The sequence below is a fragment of the Phoenix dactylifera genome, chromosome 1, assembly GCF_051530095.1.
Source record: "Phoenix dactylifera cultivar Ajwa chromosome 1, Ajwa_hap1_PhDact_Kaust_v1.1, whole genome shotgun sequence".
In the NCBI taxonomy this organism is placed as follows: domain Eukaryota; kingdom Viridiplantae; phylum Streptophyta; class Magnoliopsida; order Arecales; family Arecaceae; genus Phoenix; species Phoenix dactylifera.
The window spans coordinates 26052920-26073992 of NC_143190.1; the positions used below are offsets into that span (position 1 = coordinate 26052920).

Below are 21073 nucleotides of genomic sequence, written 5' to 3' on the forward strand. Positions count from 1 at the left end.
TTGATGTTGCAGTAGTGTGACTGGTCCTTTGACCTGCGGTGCTTCGGCTACTCACAGTGAGGTTATTGTAGTTTGACTGCACACATACATGGTCTCTAGCCATATGGGTCCATGCAGTGTAGATTGGCTGCAGTAAGTTTACTGTAGGAGTAGGGTATGCACCTATAAGGAATCTATCGACCTTGATAGATAAGGAGAGATCCTATGTGATTTATAAGACTGAGTTCGTAAGACCTCGGCCGGGGCAGTATGCACAGTGGAGAAAGAGTTTTCCACTCTCGAACTTAAGTCGAATAAATCTTCACATATGACAGACGATGGGGTTTGACGAGTTGTCCATGACCTCCGTCTTGTAGGGATCCACGATAGTAGGACTGTATCACATGATAACTGCACCTAGAGGTTCATCATTCTATTCTACTGGGTAGCCACTACATGCTGCTAGGTGTCACTGGTGGATGGTGGGACTCATAGGGATTATCTCGATGATCGATAAACCCTAATGAGTAGAGTTGGAATCGTTCCAATCCATTGAAAGGAGTTTTCAATGATATTATGATAGAGATCATAATATATCTCACTACCAGTCAGAGTAGAACCTATGGGGTCACACACACTAGAAGTATTGACCGATCCGATGGTTGAATCGTGATTAGGAATCACAAGTAATCAATTCGATTGATATTCAGTTGAAGAAGGAACAAAGAGAATTAATTAATTGGACTCTAAACAAGAGTCCTACTTCGAGTAGGATTCCTAGAGTCCTAATTGGATTAAGACTGGGATTCCTAGTTGGAGTAGGACTGGGATTTCTACTTGGAATAGGATTCCTACAATCCTAATGAGATTAGGAGTTTTGAATTAAAATTAGATTCCTATTTGAAGTAGGATTCCTAGAGTCCTAATCGGATTAGGATTTCGGATTCAAATAGAGTCCTAATTGGATTAGGACTAAAATTAAATATGTCCTAATTTGGATTAGGGTTTCTTAAGTCACAATTAATTATTAATCTAATAAATCAATAAGACTCCTAATTGGATTAGGATTGAAGAGTTCAATTGAGTCAAAATTGATTTAAGTTCTAATTGGATTAGTACCTACCTAGATTGGATCCAAATCGGTTTGCCCTTGGGCTAAGCCTAATTGGATTAGAGCTTGACCACATTAGGGCATTCCAAACCCTACCTAATGTGGATTAGGGTTTACCATGAGGAGGGGGATATGCCCCTCCCTTTTCCATGTGGAGAAGGGTGAAGAGAGGGGGCCGGCGCCCCCTCTTTGGAAACTTGTCTAGGGCTCCTAATTTGTAGGAGCCCTAGATGGCTTTAAAAAGGGGAGCAAGGGGCCGGCGCCCTAGCATTGATTTCCTGCTCCTCCAAGCCGTGGCCACCCCTCTCCCTTCCTTGGTTCAGCTGCCATCAGCAAAGGGAAAAGAAGAAGAGGCGTGCACCTCTCCTTGGCCTCCTTCCTTGGTTCCAACGCAGGGAAGAAAAGAAAGGCTGCAGGGGATTCGTTCTTCTTCCACTATCCCTCCTTCTGCTTCCTCCTCTCAAGCACAATCAAGGCTTGATTGAAAGAGAGAAAATCAGCCATCAAAAGAAGTCTTTGCAAGGGAGCTAGCACCCCGGAAAGACAAGAGAGCTTTGATCGGATCACTGCTTCGTGTGGATACCTGTAGAGGCTGGACACTTGAACGGCTTCAAGCGAACCCTCTTTCTAAAATCACGAACTCAGATTTGCGGTGATCATCTACCCGCACAAGGTGAAGATCTGATCTTCAAATTAGTTTAAAAGTTTTTAATCCTTACCTATCTACGAACGGTCATGAAACAACGTTCATGCGATGAACGTCGATCCCGCACATGCCTCTTCCGCTGCCATCTGATTTTATTTTTGAAATATCAGCGGCATGGGCGGGTTCCCAACACGATCACCATCCTTCGTGATGATTCATCAATTAGGAGCTATTCAGAAATTAACTATTAATTACACATGCCTTAAATTCTCAACTCTTGAGAATATGTGTTATCATTTTATTAATTCCCTAGGACGATTCATGGATACATAATAACATGAATGAACAAAATGCTTAGTTTTATTAATTAATAAAAGATCAAATACAAATTTCATGCTTCCAGAATAATTACAATGCGTCTGTCAAATTGGCTTCTAGGGCATACTCCTAACAATCTTGTTGGAAATCCTAGTGGTCGCATGCATATATTTTTAAAGATTTTACAGCAGAAGTATGAATTAAACTATTTAATTTCTGTGCAAGCTCAAGATCATATCTCTACAACAAAAATAGATCCAGAACTTTAAACATTTATCCTAAACAAGTATGCATGATTCTATGTCTAACATGTAGTCATGCAGAATTTTAGCAACCTAGTTGATTTCTAATCTTAATTTTTAATAAGATCAGATCTCATACCTTTTTGCTTTGAGAACTTTGATGATGCCTTGATTACCTTATGTAGCTGCACACATATCCGGCCTCTACGGATAGTCCATGCGAAGCTCTACGAAGATCCACAACTGCAGGAGTGCTAGCTTGTGCAGAGGTGCTGCAATGGCTGAACTTTTCTTCCTCGAAGCACTCAACTTTTGATTCTTCTTTGAGAGGATGAAGGATAGAGATGAAGGAGAAGAAGGAGGAGAGAGGGTGGCTGGATCTCAGAATTTTTTCAGAATTTAGAACCCTTTCTAAAGACCATCTCCTGCAAACCCTAGGCATGGGGGTCCTTTTATAGCCAAAAGACCCCCCACGCCTCACACCTCTTTTGGCCAACAATTTGGCTGATAAAATTTCCAAAAAATTATGGTGAATCGGAAGCTAAGAGATGAACAAATTTTCTTTAATCTTGTGCTATGAATCCCTAAAAATCAGGGGGTTATTGCGCTCCAAACTTCAGCTGCACGCCATCCTGCTTGATGCGCCATGCAGTCCCTATAAATTAGGGATTTGATTCCTATCTTTTTAGGAAGATTTGAGGTGACATATTTTTCTGAAAAATAGCCCCACGCCTCCTCTTTCCTCATGCCAAAAATTGGCTGAAAATAAAGAGGATTGGCACCACTGCTTTTAGGGATAAGGATGAGGTGTCTTTCTTCTCCAAGAAAGAAAGCTAGGATCCTATAATTTAGAGATTCTTCTGCTTATCAATTTCTGAATTTTTGAACTTAGAATTCTTATCAAATAAGGACTTTTAATAGGCTTGGGTCAAGCATAATCCAATTGGGTCAAGTTCGATTAATTGGGTCGAGCCTTATCAACTTGGATCGAACCCAATCTAATTAGGTCAAACCCTGATGTAGCCCAAATTGAATTTTATTCAATTTGGATTAACCTAAGCTCAATTATTCAATCAATTGAGTTCATTAGCAATTAATTGCTAATTAATCCTTTAATAATTCAATAATTATTTTACTGCAACTTTTGCTTAGGGTAATTTGTCACTCGAATTGACCAATGTACCCCTAGACGATTCTTAATCGTCGATCAGCCATTTGATCAACCTAGAAACTTCTATGCATGTGATCCCATAGGTTCGAACCTAAGCCGATAGAAGAAGAACAAGGAGATATAGAAGAAGTAAGATGGAAAAGTAGAATAAGAAGGAGAAGAAGGGGGAGAATAAGAAGAAGAAGAAGAAGGAGAAGAAGGAGAAAGAGGAGGAGAAGTAGAAGAAGAAGGACAAGAAGTAGTGGAAGAAGAAGGAGAAGGAGAGGAAGGAGAGGAAGGAGAAGAAGAAGGAGAAGCAGAAGAAGGAGATGAGGGAGAAGAAGAAGAAGAAGAAGAAGAAGAAGATGGTTAACAAGAAGAAGAAGAAGAAGGAGAAGGAGAGGAAGAAGGAGAAGGGGAAGAAGGAGAAGATCAAAAAGCAGAAGAAGAAGAAGTAAGAAGGAGAAGAAGACAAAGAAGGAGAAGAGGCAAAGTGCACTTAGCCTCCTGTCCTAATTCGAGTTCTTCTTCTCCTCCTTGTTCTAGTTTTCCATCTTACTTCGTCTACATCTCCTTGTTCTTCTTCTCCTACTTTTTCTTCTTCTTCTCCTTCTCCTTCCACTTCTTCTTCTTATTCTCCCCCTTCTTCTCCTCTTTGTTCTACTTTTCCATCTTACTTCTTCTACATCTCCTTGTTCTTCTTCCCATCTTCAGTGGCCCCTTGGATGAAATAGATCATATCTTTTCTCCATATCTCTGAGTTCGAGTTCTTCTCTCCTTTCTCCTTCCCATCTTCCGCATAAGGGTTCTCAAGTTGGTATCAGAGCCAAGTAATCATTATTGGTTTCGAGAAAGGTTTCCCGCCGTAAGCCGGTAAGCTGGCAGGAATAGGACTTAGCCAAATGATTGGCTAAGAGGCGTCTGGCTTGGTAGTGCTAAGGCACTCGAAGGTATGATCATTCAGAACCTTAACCTTGAAAATTCTCTGAGTAGTTTCCAATCCTTGAGGGTTATTATTCTCTTTTTGGGGCTCTTCATAGAGTAATCTTCAGAGCCTATTCTATGGGCATTCGAAGGTTAGTTGAAAATAGTTTACTATTCTTGGACTAGAAACATGAACTGGTAGTTATTTATTTGTTGTTGAATTATATATCTTCCATACTGAAGTCATGAGGATAGTTATCGGTAACTGTCTCTGGATTCACTGCATCTGGATGAGTTGAGGCCGAGAGTGGGAGTTGAGGATGAGTTGATGCCAAGATCAGGCGAGTAGGGGCAGTATGTAGGACAGCGAGGCTAAGTGCCCATAGTGATCCTCCTCTAGTAGGGTGCAGGAAGCTGGATTGATGGAAGAAAGAGACCAGATTATAACTATTCAAGTGATGGAAGAATGTTTGATTTATTTTTCAACAACAGATTAAATATTTGCCATATCATTCATGTGTTAGTGTTTTTTGTCTTAGAATGATAAACTATTATTCAAATTATTCTTCATTGATCAATAGGTTAAGGGTAAGAACATCATCACTTCATTGTGCACAGCACTAACCAGATAGCCAGTCAAAGCCTACACCTATGGAGAAAATCTCCAATAGTCCTTATTCTATTACAATTTTTAATATAAGTCTAATAGACCGTAAGATATGTTTCCAACCAGGAAGATGACAAGAAAATTCATAAATCAGGAATTTATGTCAAAAGATAATAAAATCTTCAGAAAATGGTATTTTAGTTTAATTCAATTGAGTTAGAATATTATAAAAATCAATATTATGAAGACTTAATAACCACAGGGATCATAGAATACTTTATCCTATGGTTTGATAAGTTATATATAGAACAAATAAAAGCACAATTAAAGCTTTATATAGAAGAAATAGTCTTAGAAGGTTTTAGGACTAATCCTGATAGCATAGCAAGGGTACACAACATAGGTCTCCCGGATCTAATGAATTTTGAGGATGACATAATTCTAGAAAATGAATCTAGAATAAAAGAAGTAGACTTTCCAGATCTCATAAAGTATGCTGACCTCCCTATGTCAGATAGAGATCCTTTTCAAATTATTGAAAAAGAACCAAATAAAATAGCTAAAATAGATCAACAAATAGTTGTATCTGAGGAAAGTAGAACTAAGTTAATAGAAATGAATATTAATTCCAGGAACTCAAGAAATATTAAGACTAAAGATAAGTCTTACCTTAAAAGGTTTAAAAACAAACTTGAACCTAAACTATTAGAAGAAAATACTCTTCTAAAACTCATATTGAATCCTAAATTAGGATCAAGTATGGATAAGCAATATTGCCTATCAGTCCATTATTGGAAATTAATGATAAAAGGAGAATGGTTAATTAAACTGTTAAGACACTCTTCTTCCAAAAAAGAAGAAAAGAAGAAAAATGATGTAAATAATAGCTCTACATCAGATGTATCAAATATGGATACATTACTAAAAGAAATAAATTATATTTCTTTCAGTTACCTTCAAAATAATGATGTTAAGGACTAATAGTCAAAGGAACTCAGTCTCAGTAAAAGACTTGAGACATGAGATTAATCAATTAAAAACAGAAATAACTCTGTTAAAATCACAAGAAGAAACTATCCCTATAATAAACGATTCTCCCTATTCTAGGAAACAAGAGAAAGAAGTAATATTTTCTTTCATTAAAACCCCTCAATTAAGGGCTATTAATCAAGCCAGGAATTTATTAGCTTGTAAAGAAGAATATTTAAGATTTCTTACCCCTTCCTCTCGTCGGTTGGCCGCCGGCCGGCGACGACGGTGAGATCAGAGCCACTGTGGCTGCTGTCGGGTGAAGGCCGAGCCACCATTATGATGTTCTTCCGTGGATGATGGACGAGGGGGAAGGGAGGAATGAGGCCCTATCTGTTCTTGGGAGAAGAAGAGGAAGGGACCACCTCTTCCTCCCTCTCTTGGCCGGCCACCATCGCCGGCGACTGTAACAGTGGTGGCCGGCGACGGTTCGGCCAGTGGTGGCCGAGTCGTTGGGTTGGGGAAGGAAGAGGGTGTTAGAAGTATGCCCTAGAAGCCAATTTGGCTGACGCATTATTTTATTCTGGAACATAAATTCGTACTTGACATAATTAAGTTGGGCATTCTTTTCATTCATGTTCTTATGTGTCTGATGCAAAAATAAAATTCTTCTTCCAAGTGCAGGAGAATCGTACAAGTAGTAAAATCTCGGAAATCCGAGGTCGAATCCTCAGGGAACGAAATTTATATAAGATTATTTAGTATAGTTTCAGATTAATTAATTCAATAAATTTGTGGATTAAGACGATGTTTTGCAAATAGAAAATAAATCAGTAAACATAGAATCCAAGTTTGGATAGATTAAGATGGTGTAGGGATCTAGATTCTCCTTTGATAATATCAAATTCATGCGATAAATTCTATAATTCTTTTATTTTCTTTAGGAATTATAAGCAGATAAAATTTAATTATGGAGTATGTTTTTGATAACATGAGTTCTCTTTCTAAGTATTCAATGTGCCTTATAACGTCAACGATGAGTCAAATAATTGAGGAAGACATGTATCAATAAGCATAAATCATAAAAGAATTTTCAATATATAAGAATCATGACATAATCAAAAGATAAATCGTATAAGCAAAAGATTAGAATTTACATCATGAACTCGGTACATCAAAGGATCTTCCTTCCCCCCATCACCTAGGACTTTAGCCTTCCATTAAAAACATTATCCTCCCTCTCACCATTTTTTTTTCTTTTTTTCAGAAAAACAGAGCCTCCCCTGTTTCTTCCCTTTTTTTTCTTTTCTTTGAATACGGCTGAGGCTCTGTTTTTTTTTCCTTCCAATCAACTCCCCCTCCAGCCGAGAGAGCCCTCTTATATGCTGCGATTGGTCCCTGATCCCACAGGATAAGTGGAGATTCCGAGTATCCCGGATGCGGGAAGGCCAAACGCGGAATGGGAGCTGATCACGGATCCTTCGGGCGGACGTGTGTGGCAGGCTCAGCTGAAGGTACTCGCAGACGGCTGGGAGATCTAGGAGAAGTTGGATGCAGGAAGGCTTCACGTAAGGACGCGTGGACTGCGAGGAAGACGGAAGCTGGATAATCGCTGGGAAGAGGCAGAAGACGCGTGCGTTCGTGAGGAGCTCGAATGTAGATGGCTGAAGATCTGGGGATGCTGGAATCTTGGATGTGAATGGATGGGGATTGCATGCTCTGGCTTGCGGGAGAAGCAGAAGAAAGGGGATCTGATAGGAGCTGGGATTCGGACGTTGGGATCACGGTCGCTGTGAAGCTCTGGGACGCGGACGATTGGGTGCTTGAGACGCTCACGAACGGCTGGGAGGAACAGATGCTAGCGATGTTGTTGGGAGGCGCCATGGGATTCGGATGATACGCACGGAACGACCACAGGGCACTAGGAGCTTTGGGATGCGGGCGTGGAAGCTTGAACTGGGACGCGCTGGATCTGAGAAGGCTGATGTGGCTGGAACTCGGGAGAGCTGGCTCACGCGTGAGGCGGGTTAAAGAAGAGCTAGGATCTGTTCTGCAGCTGGGAATAAATGAATTTGATAAAATAATAATAAAAATTATAATAAGTGCTATGGATAAAATATTTAATCATGCAAATGTTAACACCTACCATTTATCATTATTTTGCTAGCATTAGGCTAAGTTAATTTGTATTTAGATCGTACTTTTGTGCTCTCATCACACCCCCCAACTAGCTTATTGCTAGTCTCTAGCAATTAACAAGCATATAATAAAATAAGAGTGCAAAAGGTGTTGGTTGATCCTTTGATGTTTTATTTGAACTAATTGCATAAAATTAAGATAAGCACTCACTTTCGTAGGAATCACGATTGCACTTAGCACGTGCAACAAGCCGTTAAACCCCTAGGTTTTCTTAGTGGACGAGTGTTGTCTCGTGAGGGTTTTCAGGGATGTTACCCACAAACATCATGAATTATATGACATGACATTCTAATAAAAATATGAAATAAATCCTAAGCTAATGCACATGTAATTAATTGATATATATTTTCAAGCATGGTAACTGTCAAAGCAAGAAAATATAAAAGTGTAGTGTGCATCAAATCGCATGACTTTCTCAGAGTACTAATACCTCCACCACAACAGGGCACCGCCTGAGTTTTAGGTGCACTACTCAAGTTCAAAAGTATTTTCTACAATTTATTAGAACCTGATCCATCAAATTTTCAGAATATCACATGTTGTCTAAATTTGTCAAGAATGGTTCGCATATAAAGAAAGAGCTATCAATCCCAACTAAACAACCCAGGTACACGGAGGTCCAATACAATGGAGTCAAACCGGCCATTACCACATGTCACTAGGTTCAGCCTAACCAACTCATTCATGCTTATTTTTATTTCATTTATTTTTTTTCTTTCAATACACATGACAACTACAGCTATCTAACCCCATTAGGCTCTAGTAAGGTCCATGTAGCGAGCTTTCAGTCAATGACCTCCGATCCAGTTGGCTCAAGACATTAGGTGAAACACCCCTCGGACTTAATTACTCGAACCAAACTACGCCATGAGGCCAGACTTGTCATCATAAGTTTTTTTTTAATATTTTTTTTATTGTGCAAGAAAATAGATGGTAGACTGAACCATATAGATATTTTTATTATATATGTGACTGCATTGTGACTATAGGTCAACCAAGGTCGGATCATAAGGCACCTAAGTAATCTAGTCGGGATATTCAACCTCTATTTTTATATGAAAACCAAATCATGAACCTTATGGTACGAACAAGGACACTCATACTTCTTTTATGGATAAGGCTAACAAAAATGTAGTTAACAAATATGAACTCCTGAGGCCTTCCTATTGTCATTAAGTACATGTGTGGGGATCTAATAATACGTCTCTAATCAGTCATAGTATGCATGTGTTCCTTGCCTTAATAGTTGCACAAGCTTAATATGAAAATACACGTGCATTTGCTCAGAAAAGAGAGTAATGGAATAAATCAAATGCAAAAATAAGTTTTTTTTTTTTTTGATCAAAATATTTTCCTCCCCCCAACTTAAACATTGCATTATCCTCAATGTAAAAAAATGCAAGAAAACTATATATGAGAGACAATAGAGAAAATAATAGAGAGAAGAAGAATATCTTGAGCTGTTGATTTCCAGAAAAGAAGACCTACAAAATAAGAAGAAAACTAGAAATAAAAGAAAAATTGAATTCTAACTAATATACACATACCTTGGTCGTCATGCTCAGTTGTAAGAAGGCTCCCCCAAGGAAAAGGAGTCCTCTTCATCTGCAAAATTTTGAAGAAAAGGTTTTAATTTGTGTCCATTACCTTAAAAATTGTGCCATCCTGTGGATTCTCAGTTTCAACTGCCCCGTGTGGAAAAACAGTTTTTACACTGAAAGGACCTATCCATCTTGATCGTAACTTTCCAGGAAACAGATGTAAGCGAGAGTCATAACAAAGAACTTTTTGTGCAGGTTTAACAGATTTTCTTAGAATTGATTTATCATGCCTAATTTTCATTCGTTCTTTACAAAGTCTAGCATTGTCATACGCATCCCGTCGAATTTCATTCAACTCATTTAATTATAATTTTCGAGCTAAACCAGCATCTGACAATTCAAAGTTTAATTTTCTAATGGCCCAATATGATTTATGCTCTATTTCAACAGGTAGATGACATGCTTTTCCATAAACTAGCCGATACGGGGACATACCAAGAATAGTTTTATAAGCAGTACGGTAAGCCCACAATGCGTCAGAAAGTTTTAAAGACCAGTCTTTGCGTGATGGATTCACCGTTTTCTCTAAAATTCGTTTAATCTCCCGATTGGCTAACTCTACTTGGCCACTAGTCTGCGGGTGATAAGGAGTTGCAATTCTATGAGTGATACCGTACTTTCGTAACAGGATCTCAAAAGGTTTGTTACAGAAATGTTTTCCCCCATCACTAATTATAACCTTGGGCATCCCAAATCTAGAAATTATGTTTTCTTTCAGAAATTTCAAAACAGGTTTGTGATCATTAGTTCTACAGGCAACAGCTTCTACCCATTTTGACACATACTCAACACCAACTAAAATATACTCATGGCCAAAAGATGGTGGAAACGGACCCATGAAATCAATACCCCACATGTCAAAAATTTCAATAGCAGTAATGGGCTGAAGAGACATCATTTGCCTACGAGTTAGACTTCCAACACGTTGACATGGGTCACATGTCCTACAGAACTCGTGGGCATCTTTAAATAGTGTAGGCCAATAAAAACCACATTGCAACACCTTAGCTGCCGTTTTCTTAGATGCAAAGTGTCCTCCGCAAGCACTGGCATGACAAAAAGAGAGTACACTTTGTATCTCATGATCCGGAATGCATCTTCTAAAGATTTGATCATTGCAATACTTGAACAAATAGGGGGCATCATAATAATAACTTCTTACTTCACGTAAGAAATTATTCTTATCATTCGATCCCCAATGCTCCGGCATCCGGTTCGTGACAAGAAAGTTTACAATATCAGCATACCATGGCATAGTAGAAAGTGCAAACAATTGCTCTTCAGGGAACGAGTCCTTGATGGGCAACTGTGGCACCGAATCATTAAAAACTAGCCGTGATAAATGGTCAGCAACTACATTTTCTACTCCCTTTTTATCTTTGATAGTGATGTCAAATTCTTGGAGTAGAAGTATCCATCGTATTAAGCGTGGTTTGGCATCTTTCTTATCCAATAAATATTTTAGTGCTGCATGATCTGTAAAGATAACAATAGGAGCACTAAGGATATAAGAGCGAAATTTGTCTAATGCAAATACTACTGCAAGCAATTCCTTCTCGGTGGTGGTGTAATTCATTTGAGCATCATTTAAGGTTTTGCTTGCATAGTAGATGGCATATGGCTTATTATCCTTGCGTTGTCCTAGGACAGCTCCTATCGCATAGTCACTAGCATCGCATATGATCTCAAAAGATAATGACCAATCAGGTGGTCGCACGATGGGTGCAGTGCTAAGCATAGCCTTCAATTTTTCGAATGCCTCTTGACAGGTTTCAGTCCAATTGAATGGTGTATCAAGAGATAGGAGGTTACATAATGGTCGAGCTATGACACTAAAGTCCTTGATGAACCTCCTATAAAATCCTGCGTGACCCAAAAATGATCTAACATCTCTAACTGTCTTGGGTGAAGGTAGCTTGGCGATTAAATCAATTTTAGCTCTATCAACTTCCATGCCCTTCGATGAAATAATATGTCCTAGGACAATTCCCTTTGGCACCATGAAGTGGCATTTCTCCCAATTTAGTATCAGATTCTTTTCCATGCATCGAGCTAAGACTGCTTGTAAATGTAATAAACAATCATTAAAAGAATCGCCAAAAATAGAGAAATCATCCATAAACACCTCTAAAAATTTCTCGTTCATTTCTTCAAAAATGCTGAGCATACACCTTTGGAATGTTGCAGGTGCATTACACAACCCGAATGGCATCCGTCGGAAAGCGAATGTGCCAAAAGGACAAGTGAAGGTAGTCTTCTCTTGATCCTCAGGTAAAATTTCGATTTGGTAGTATCCGGAATAGCCATCGAGAAAACAATAGAATTTGTGTCCTGCAACTCTTTCCAAAACTTGGTCTAGGAAGGGTAGGGGAAAGTGATCCTTCCTAGTGACCAATTTCAATTTTTGGTAGTCAACACACATGCGCCAACTCGTCGGAACACGAGTTGGGACTAGTTCACCCTGCTCATTTTTGACTACCGTCAGACCCGCTTTCTTGGGCACGACTTGAGTAGGACTCACCCACTTGCTATCGAAAATTGGGTAAATAATACCCACGTCAAGCAACTTGAGGACTTCTGCTTTGACCACATCTCTCATCGTAGGGTTCAACCTGCGTTGCATTTGCCTTGTGGTTTTGGCATTGTCCTCCAAATATATCCGGTGCGTGCAAATTAAAGGGCTAATCCCCTTCAAGTCGGCAATAGACCATCCTAAAGCTCCTTTATGATTCTTTAGAACACAAAGTAATTTTCTTTCTTGGGCATGATCCAGATCAGATGAGATGATTATAGGAAATGTGTCCTCGGGTCTAAGAAAGGCATACTTGAGTTCCTTCGGTAAAGGTTTCAACTCGAGCTTAGGTGTTTGTTCATGGGATGGTACTATCTTTGCTTTTCGAGGTGGCAACTATTCAAATTCCTCTATTCTTGGTCTCCACCCATTGACCATCATGACATCCGAATTATCTAAACAGGTGGGACCACATCATCAGCAGTACCTTCAGAACACCAATCTATTAAACCATTGTCGGCCGATTCAGTAAATGTTTCTTTTAACAGATATTCTTCTGCAATGGTTTCAACCCATTCAACTTCTTTACTTTCTTCATGATCACTGGGTTGTTTGCCTATACTAAAGATGTTCAGTTTCAAGGTCATATTGCCAAAAGAAAGCTTCATGACACCATTCCTACAATTGATCAATGCATTAGAAGTTGCAAGGAATGGACGTCCTAAGATGACCGGAATCTGAGATGGTGAATTGGAAGCAGGATGTGTGTCCAGACGATAAAGTCAACAGGAAAATAGAACTTGTCTACTTGGACCAACACATCTTTAATAATCCCTCTAGGGACCTTCACTGACCTATCAGCTAATTGTAAGGTCATAGTTGTTGGCTTCAACTCACCCAAATCGAGTTGCTCATATACCGTATATGGCAACAAGTTCACACTCGCTCCTAAATCTAGCAATGCTCGCTCAATCCTAAAATTGCCAATGATGCACGAGATAGTTGGGCAACCTGGATCCTTATATTTAGGAAGAATGTTATGCTGTAAAATCGCACTCACATTTTCAGCCAGAAATGCCTTCTTCTTGACATTTAAACGACGCTTGACAGTGCACAAATCTTTTAAAATATTTGCATAGGAAGGCACTTGTTTGATTGCATCAAGAAGAGGTACATTGATTTTTACTTGCCTAAAAAGCTCAAGAATTTTAGAGTTTGGTTCAAGCTTTTGCAAAGGCTTTAATCTTTGTGGAAATGGTGCAGGAAAAAGACATTCAATTTTTTCAGTAGATGTTGGTGCTTCAGTTTCTTCATTATCCTTTTCTTTTGTCTTGGGAGGGTCAGAATCAGGTATGACTTGTGTTTGTTCTGGGACTGGTCGGTCAATAACCTTTCCACTTCGCAAAGTTATTATACTCTTCGCTTGTTCTTTATGCAAAGTTGATGATGATGCATTGCTACCACCATAGACTTGAGGATTAGGTTGTGGTTGAGCTGGTAGCTTACCTTTCTCTTGAGCACTTAAAGCAGTGGTCAGCGTTGTCAGTTGATTTCTTAATTCATCATTGATTTTAGCTTGACCTTGCATGAAAGATTGCAAAGTTTCTTCGAGACTGGATTTTTGAGGGGGTGCATGTGCATAATGAGGGTGCGGAGGTGGAGGAGTTGGGTTATATACTTGTTGAGGTTGGTCATTTCTCCACCTGAAATTTGGATGGTTCTTCCATCCAGGGTTGTAAGTACCCAAAAAAGGATTATTGAAAGATTTTTGATAGGTATTCATAACATTGGCCTGATCGTGCAAGACTTCCTTGAATGCGGGTATTGTGGGGCAATCAGTGATGAGATGGCCAGGCATCTCGCAAATCTACAACACTCGCTGTTATGTTCTACGGTCTTGACGGGTTCAATCCTTCTAAGTTCAATTTCCTCTACCTTCCTAGTGAGGGCTGCCATTTTAGCCTGAATATCATTCTGAGTACTAAGGTTGTAAAGGCCCCCATGTCCAATGCTAGTAGGCTTAGGTAAAGGTTTATTTACTCTATCCCCTGTATCCCATAATTGTGCAGTCTCTGCAAGAGAATCTAAATAGTCCCATGCCTCATCGGGTTGCTTTTCCAAAAATAGACCATTGCACATAGTCTCTATAAATTGTTTTAACTGTAGAGACAACCCTTCGTAAAAGAAACTAATGGTTCTCCATGTTTCAAACCCATGATGAGGACAAGAGAGAAGCAAATCTTTAAATCTCTCCCAGCATTCATAAAATGTTTCATGGTCTTTTTGTTGGAAATTACTAATGTGCCTTTTCAAAAAGTTAGTCCTTTGTGCAGGAAAGAATTTTTTCAGAAATTCTCTTTGCATATCATGCCATGTTCCTAGCGATCTAGGTCTCAAGGAGTTCAGCCATGTTATGGCTTTATCCTTTAAGAAAAAAGGAAACAATGTCAATTTAAGGACATCTTTCGATACATTTGGCACTCTAAATGTGATACTAATTTTCTCAAAATCCTTAAGATGATGATAAGGGTTCTCGGATTCCATTCCATGATACTTTGGCAGCAATTGAATTACTCCTGGTTTGATTTCAAAGTGTCCTACATTTTCAGGAATAATCATGCATGAAGGTTGACTAGTCCTAGTGGGATGCAAATATTGTCGAAGTGTCATAACTGGGGGTCTACCTTCATCACCATGGTGACTTCCTACATCATCAGGAAAATATGCCATCTCACAAGGTGTGAGATACTGCGAAGGAATTTCAAGGATGTGTCCTAAACGATGATCTAAAGTTGTACGACTTAATCGACCGGTGTCGTCCCTATTCCAACCTAGCATACAAAATTTAATTAAATTTTTTTTATATATATATTTTTATATAAAAAAATAAATATAAATATAAGTACCAACTAAAGATACCCTAAAACTACACCCTAAAACAAAAATCTATTCACAATCAAACATACAACTAAACATTACACCTCAATTTCTAATGTTTTTTTTAAATTTCTAGACAGCTCCTAACTGGTTTGAAGAGGGCACCTAAGCCTCCAATCCAGTCTAATAAACCGAGTTGACCAGGTAAGCTCCCAGGTAAGTGGAGGGGTCACGATGCGTTCGCAAAGGTCCCACTTAAAACCCACTTGCCTCGAACAGATGAACTGTCTCCCTTATAGGGACAAAGCTTGCCTAGACATCAACTAAGCCATAGAGCGAAATTGGTGCAACTTTCGGTGGTCTTCGTCCTATTGAGCTCGAATATCCTTAGGGGCCAACGTCTAGTTGATTTTAGTTAAGCTTAGGATATTTATGCAATGGGGTGATTTTTGGGCTAAGGACGAGTGATGAAATTCCGACCTTATCTTTTTAAATGGGTTCAGCCCTTAGAATATTTTATGCTGATGCCTTATACTATATGCAACAATCAAGAAATTTTTTTTTAATATTTTATGACATGACATTAAATTTCATTGAATAGATGATCAAGCAAATTATTTATTTATTTTTTAAATTTTATGAGTTGAAGTTTGAAATTTGAATTCTGAAATTTGAAATTTGCAATTTTAGGTTTTTCCTCTCTTTTTTTTTTAATTTTTGAATAATCACCCTTGATTTTTTCTTAAAGTTTTTTTTTCTTAAATTTTCAATTAGAAACAAGGGTTAATGAGATATGATAACAATAAAATTCTGATTCTAAAAAAATTAAATGCAGAAAATTAAAAACAGAAAGCAGCAAGGTTTTGTATTAATCTAATGGTCTTAAAAGTTTCAGAAAATTTGAGTTCAATCAGATGGTTAATTTCTTTGATATCAGAGTTTGATGCAGACTGTGCAGGGAATAAAAAAACAGCAGTAAAGATTTTTTTTTTCGAAAGTAAAAGACTAACTACTAAAGTACTAATTAAATCTAAAATTATACTAATAAATCAGCCATTCCCCGGCAACGGTGCCAAAAAATTGATGCAAAAATAAAATTCTTCTTCCAAGTGCAGGAGAATCGTACAAGTAGTAAAATCTCGAGAATCCGAGGTCGAATCCTCAGGAAACGAAATTTATATAAGATTATTTAGTATAGTTTCAGATTAATTAATTCAATAAATTTGTGGATTAAGACGATGTTTTGCAAATAGAAAATAAATCAGTAAACATAGAATCGAAGTTTGGATAGATTAAGATGGTATAGGGATCTAGATTCCCCTTTGATAATATCAAATTCATGCGATAAATTCTATGATTCTTTTGTTTTCTTTAAGAATTATAAGCAGATAAAATTTAATTATGGAGTATGTTCTTGATAACATGAGTTCTCTTTCTAAGTATTCAATGTGCCTTATAACGTCAACGATGAATCAAATAATTGAGGAAGACATGTATCAATAAGCATAAATCATAAAAGAATTTTCAATATATAAGAATCATGACATAATCAAAAGATAAATCGTATAAGCAAAGGATTAGAATTTACATCATGAACTCGGTACATCAAAGGATCTTCCTTCCCCCCATCACCTAGGACTTTAGCCTTCCATTAAAAACATTATCCTCCCTCTCACCATTTTTTTCTTTTTCTTTTTTTGGAAAAACAGAGCCTCCCCTGTTTCTTCCCTTTTTTTTCTTTTCTTTGAATACGGCTGAGGCTCTGTTTTTTTTTCCTTCCAATCAACTCCCCTTCCAGCTGAGAGAGCCCTCTTATATGCTGCGATTGGTCCCTGATCCCACAGGATAAGTGGAGATTCCGAGTATCCCGGATGCGGGAAGGCCAAACGCGGAATGGGAGCTGATCACGGATCCTTCGGGCGGACGTGTGTGGCAGGCTCGGCTGAAGATACTCGCAGACGGCTGGGAGATCTAGGAGAAGTTGGATGCTGGAAGGCTACACGTAAGGATGCATGGACTGCGAGGAAGACGGAAGCTGGATAATCGCTGGGAAGAGGCGGAAGACGCGTGCGTTCGTGAGGAGCTCGAACGTGGACGGCTGAAGATCTGGGGATGTTGGAATCTTGGATACGAATGGATGGGGATTGCATGCTCTGGCTTGCGGGAGAAGCGGAAGAAAGGGGATCTGATAGGAGCTGGGATTCGGACGTTGGGATCACGGTCGCTGTGAATCTCTGGGACGCGGACGATTGGGTGCTTGAGACGCTCACGAACGGCTGGGAGGAACAGATGCTAGCGATGTTGTTGGGAGGCGCCATGGGATTCGGATGATACGCACGGAACGACCACAGGGCACTAGGAGCTTTGGGATGCGGGCATGGAAGCTTGAACTAGGACGCGCTGGATCTGAGAAGGCTGATGTGGCTGGAACTCGGGAGAGCTGGCTCACGCGTGAGGCGGGTTAAAGAAGAGCTAGGATCTGTTCTGCAGCTAGAAATAAATGAATTTGTATAAAATAATAATAAAAATTATAATAAGTGCTATGGATAAAATATTTAATCATGCAAATGTTAACACCTATCATTTATCATTATTTTGCTAGCATTAGGCTAAGTTAATTTGTACTTAGATCGCACTTTTGTGCTCTCATCAGTGTCCATGAATCGTCCAAGGAATTAATAAGATGATGACGCATATTCTCAAAAGTTGAGAATTTGAGGCATGTATCATTGGTGATTAATTCCTGAATTGTTTCTGATCGATGGATCATCACGAGGATGGTGATTGATCCACTGAGATTAGTGCACATATTGCTTTCTTTGATGGACGAGTCTTGAGTCCACAGTGTAGGGACACTGGAGCAATTGTGCAAGTGCTTGTTAGAGAACAAGGGTACTGAGCGTGACCAAGACAAGAAGTCACTTGGATGTCTATCCACTCGTCAGTGACTTGCTTGATATTGCAGTAGTGTGACTGGTCCTTTGACCTACGGTGCTTCTGTTAGCATCCCACATATGCCATGAAAATTTCGAAATAATTTTCAGATTGCAGCGGAAAAACATATGCGGGATCCGTTCATCGCATGAACGTGTTTTAAAACCTTTCGTTTGTAGATAGATCGGAATTAAATTATTTTAAACCATTTTAAAATCATTAAGAAGATCAGATCTTCACCTTGTGTGGGTAGATGGTCTCCGCAAATCTGATTTACGTGGTATTTGATCAAGGCTCAGTGGAAGCCGCACACGCGTCCGACCTCTACAGGTATCCACACGAAGTACTGACTCGATCGAAGCCTTTGGAACTCACCGGGGTGCTAGCTCCCTTGCAGAGATGGCTATGGATGGCTGAAGTCCTCTCCTTTGAATCAACTTTTGATTGGCTTGAGAGGAAGAAGAAGAAGGATGGATTTAGGAAGAAGAAAACAAGACCCGCAGCCTTTCTCTTTTTCTTCCATTTTGGAACCAAGATGAAGAAGGAAGAGGGCGTCCCAAGCTTTTCTTTTTCTTCTCTTGATTGTGGCTCAAAGGAGGAAGATGGAGAAGGGTGCTCACGGCTGGAATGAGGAGAAAAACATTCTTTTTGGCCGAAATTCCATGCTCCCTTTTTAATTGCAAAGGGATAAAGATGAGCTCCTATTTTTTAGGAGCTCATCCTTATCTCTATTTCATGCCACCTAGGAGGGGCATGCGCCCCTCCTTTTTCTCCCACGCATGGCTCAAAGGGAGGGGCATATTCCCCTCCCTCTTATCCATTTAAATCTGCCACTTAATCAAATTAATGGGTGATTTAATTTGGGTCTAGTGCATGAGTCCAATCCTAGTCAAAATAGGACTTGTATGGACCTATTTCAATTTCCTCCCAATCCTAATCTAATTAGGACTTAATTGAACCATGACTCTATTGAACTCTTCAATCCTAATCCAATTAGGAGTCATGAAATTAATTAGATTAAATTTAAAATTAATTAGGACTTAAGAAAATCCTAATCTAATCAGGACTTGTTCAAATTTCAGCCCTAAGACAATTAGGACATTAGAAATCCTATTCCAAGTAGGACTCTAATTTAATTTGAAATCCTAATCCAATTAGGACTCCATGATTCCCACTCCAAGTAGGACTCATGATCAAGTCCAATTAATTAAATCCAATTAATTAAATTAAATTACAATCCAATTGCAATTATTCCTTCTTCTAGCCACTAACTCTTAGCGGGTTTTCATTTATCAATCTAATTAATTATTTGTGATTCCTAATCACATTCAACCATTGGATCGGTCAATACCTCTAATGTGTGTGACCCCATAGGTTCCATTCTGACTGGTAGTGAGATATATTATGATCTCTATCACAATATCATTGAAAACTCCTTTCAATGGGTTGAAACAATTCCAACTCAACTCACCAGGAATTATCGACCATCGAGATGATCCCTGTGAGTCTCACCATCCACCAGTGACACCTAGCAGTATGTAGTGGCCACCCAGCAGAATAGAATGATGAACCTCTAGGTGCAGCAATCGTATGATACAGTCCTTCTATCGTGGATCCCTACAGATCGGAGGTCATGGAAAACTCGTCAAACCCCGTCGTCTGTCATATGTCTAGATTTATTTGACTTGAGTTCGATAATGAAAAACTCTTTCTCCACTTTATATTTCTGCCCTGGCCAAGGTCTTTGAACTCAGTCTAACAAATCACATAGGATCACTCCTCTTCTATCAAGGTCGATATATTCCATGTAAGTGCATACCCTACTCCTACAGTGAACTTACTGCAGCCAATCTACACTACAAGGACCCATATGGCTAGAGACCATGTATACGTGTAGTCAAACTACAATAACCTCACTATGAGTAGCCGAAGCATCACAGGTCAAAGGACCAGTCATACTACTGCAACATCAAGCAAGTCACTGACGAGTGGATAGACATCCAAGTGACTTCTTGTCTTGGTCACGCTCAGTACCCTTGTTCTCTAACAAGCACCTGCACTATCACTTCAGTGTCCCTACACTGTGGACTCAAGTCTCGTCCATCCAGAAGAAAAGTGATCTGTGCACTGATCGGATCGATCACCGTCCTCGTGATGATCCATTGATCAGGAGCATTTAGAAATTAATCACCAATGATACATGGCTCAAATTCTCAACTCTTGAGAATATGTATCATCATCTTATTAATTTCTTGGACGATTCATAGACACATAAACAATATGAATGAAAAAGATGCCCATTTATTATTCAATAATAATAAAGTCAAGTATCAATTTTTGTCTTAGAATTAATAATGTGTCCGCCAGATTGGCTTCTAGGGCATACATCTAACAATCTCCCACTTGCACTAAAGCCAATCAGACATATATCTAAGTCCCATTTTCTCAAGGTGGGCTTCTGTCTTCTGCTGATTTAACTGCTTAGTGAGTGGGTCTGCCACGTTGTCCGCGGAGTCTACTCTCTGCACCTCGACATATTTCTTCTCGAGGTATTCGCGTATGAGGTGAAAGCGCCGCTCTATGTGCTTGGACTTCTGATGAGACCTTGGCTCCTTAGCAAGAGCTATGGCGCCATTATTATCGCAGTAGAGTGTGATGGCATCCGATGGCATTACATCTAGCTCTGCAATAAATTTGTTGAACCAGAAGGCTTCCTTTGCAGCTTCAGAGGCGGCGATATACTCAGCTTCCATGGTAGAATCAACAATGATCGGTTGTTTGGAACTCTTCCAATTTACCGTACCACCATTGCACAAGAACACATATCCAGATGTAGACTTTCTATCATTAATATCAGTCATAAAATCTGAATCTGTGTATCCTTCTACCTTTAACTCTGATGATCCTCCAAAAATCAAGAATAAATCTTTAGTTCTTCTCAAGTACTTAAGAATGTTCTTCACAGTTGTCCAGTACTCTTCACCTGGATTCGACTGATATCTGC

The 21073-nt window shown here is 39.2% G+C and overlaps 1 pseudogene; it reads left to right on the top strand.

Moving 5' to 3' along the window:
- The first annotated feature begins 14467 nt into the window (after positions 1-14467).
- Positions 14468-14565, top strand: LOC120106388 (small nucleolar RNA R71; annotated as a pseudogene).
- The last annotated feature ends 6508 nt before the right edge of the window (positions 14566-21073 follow it).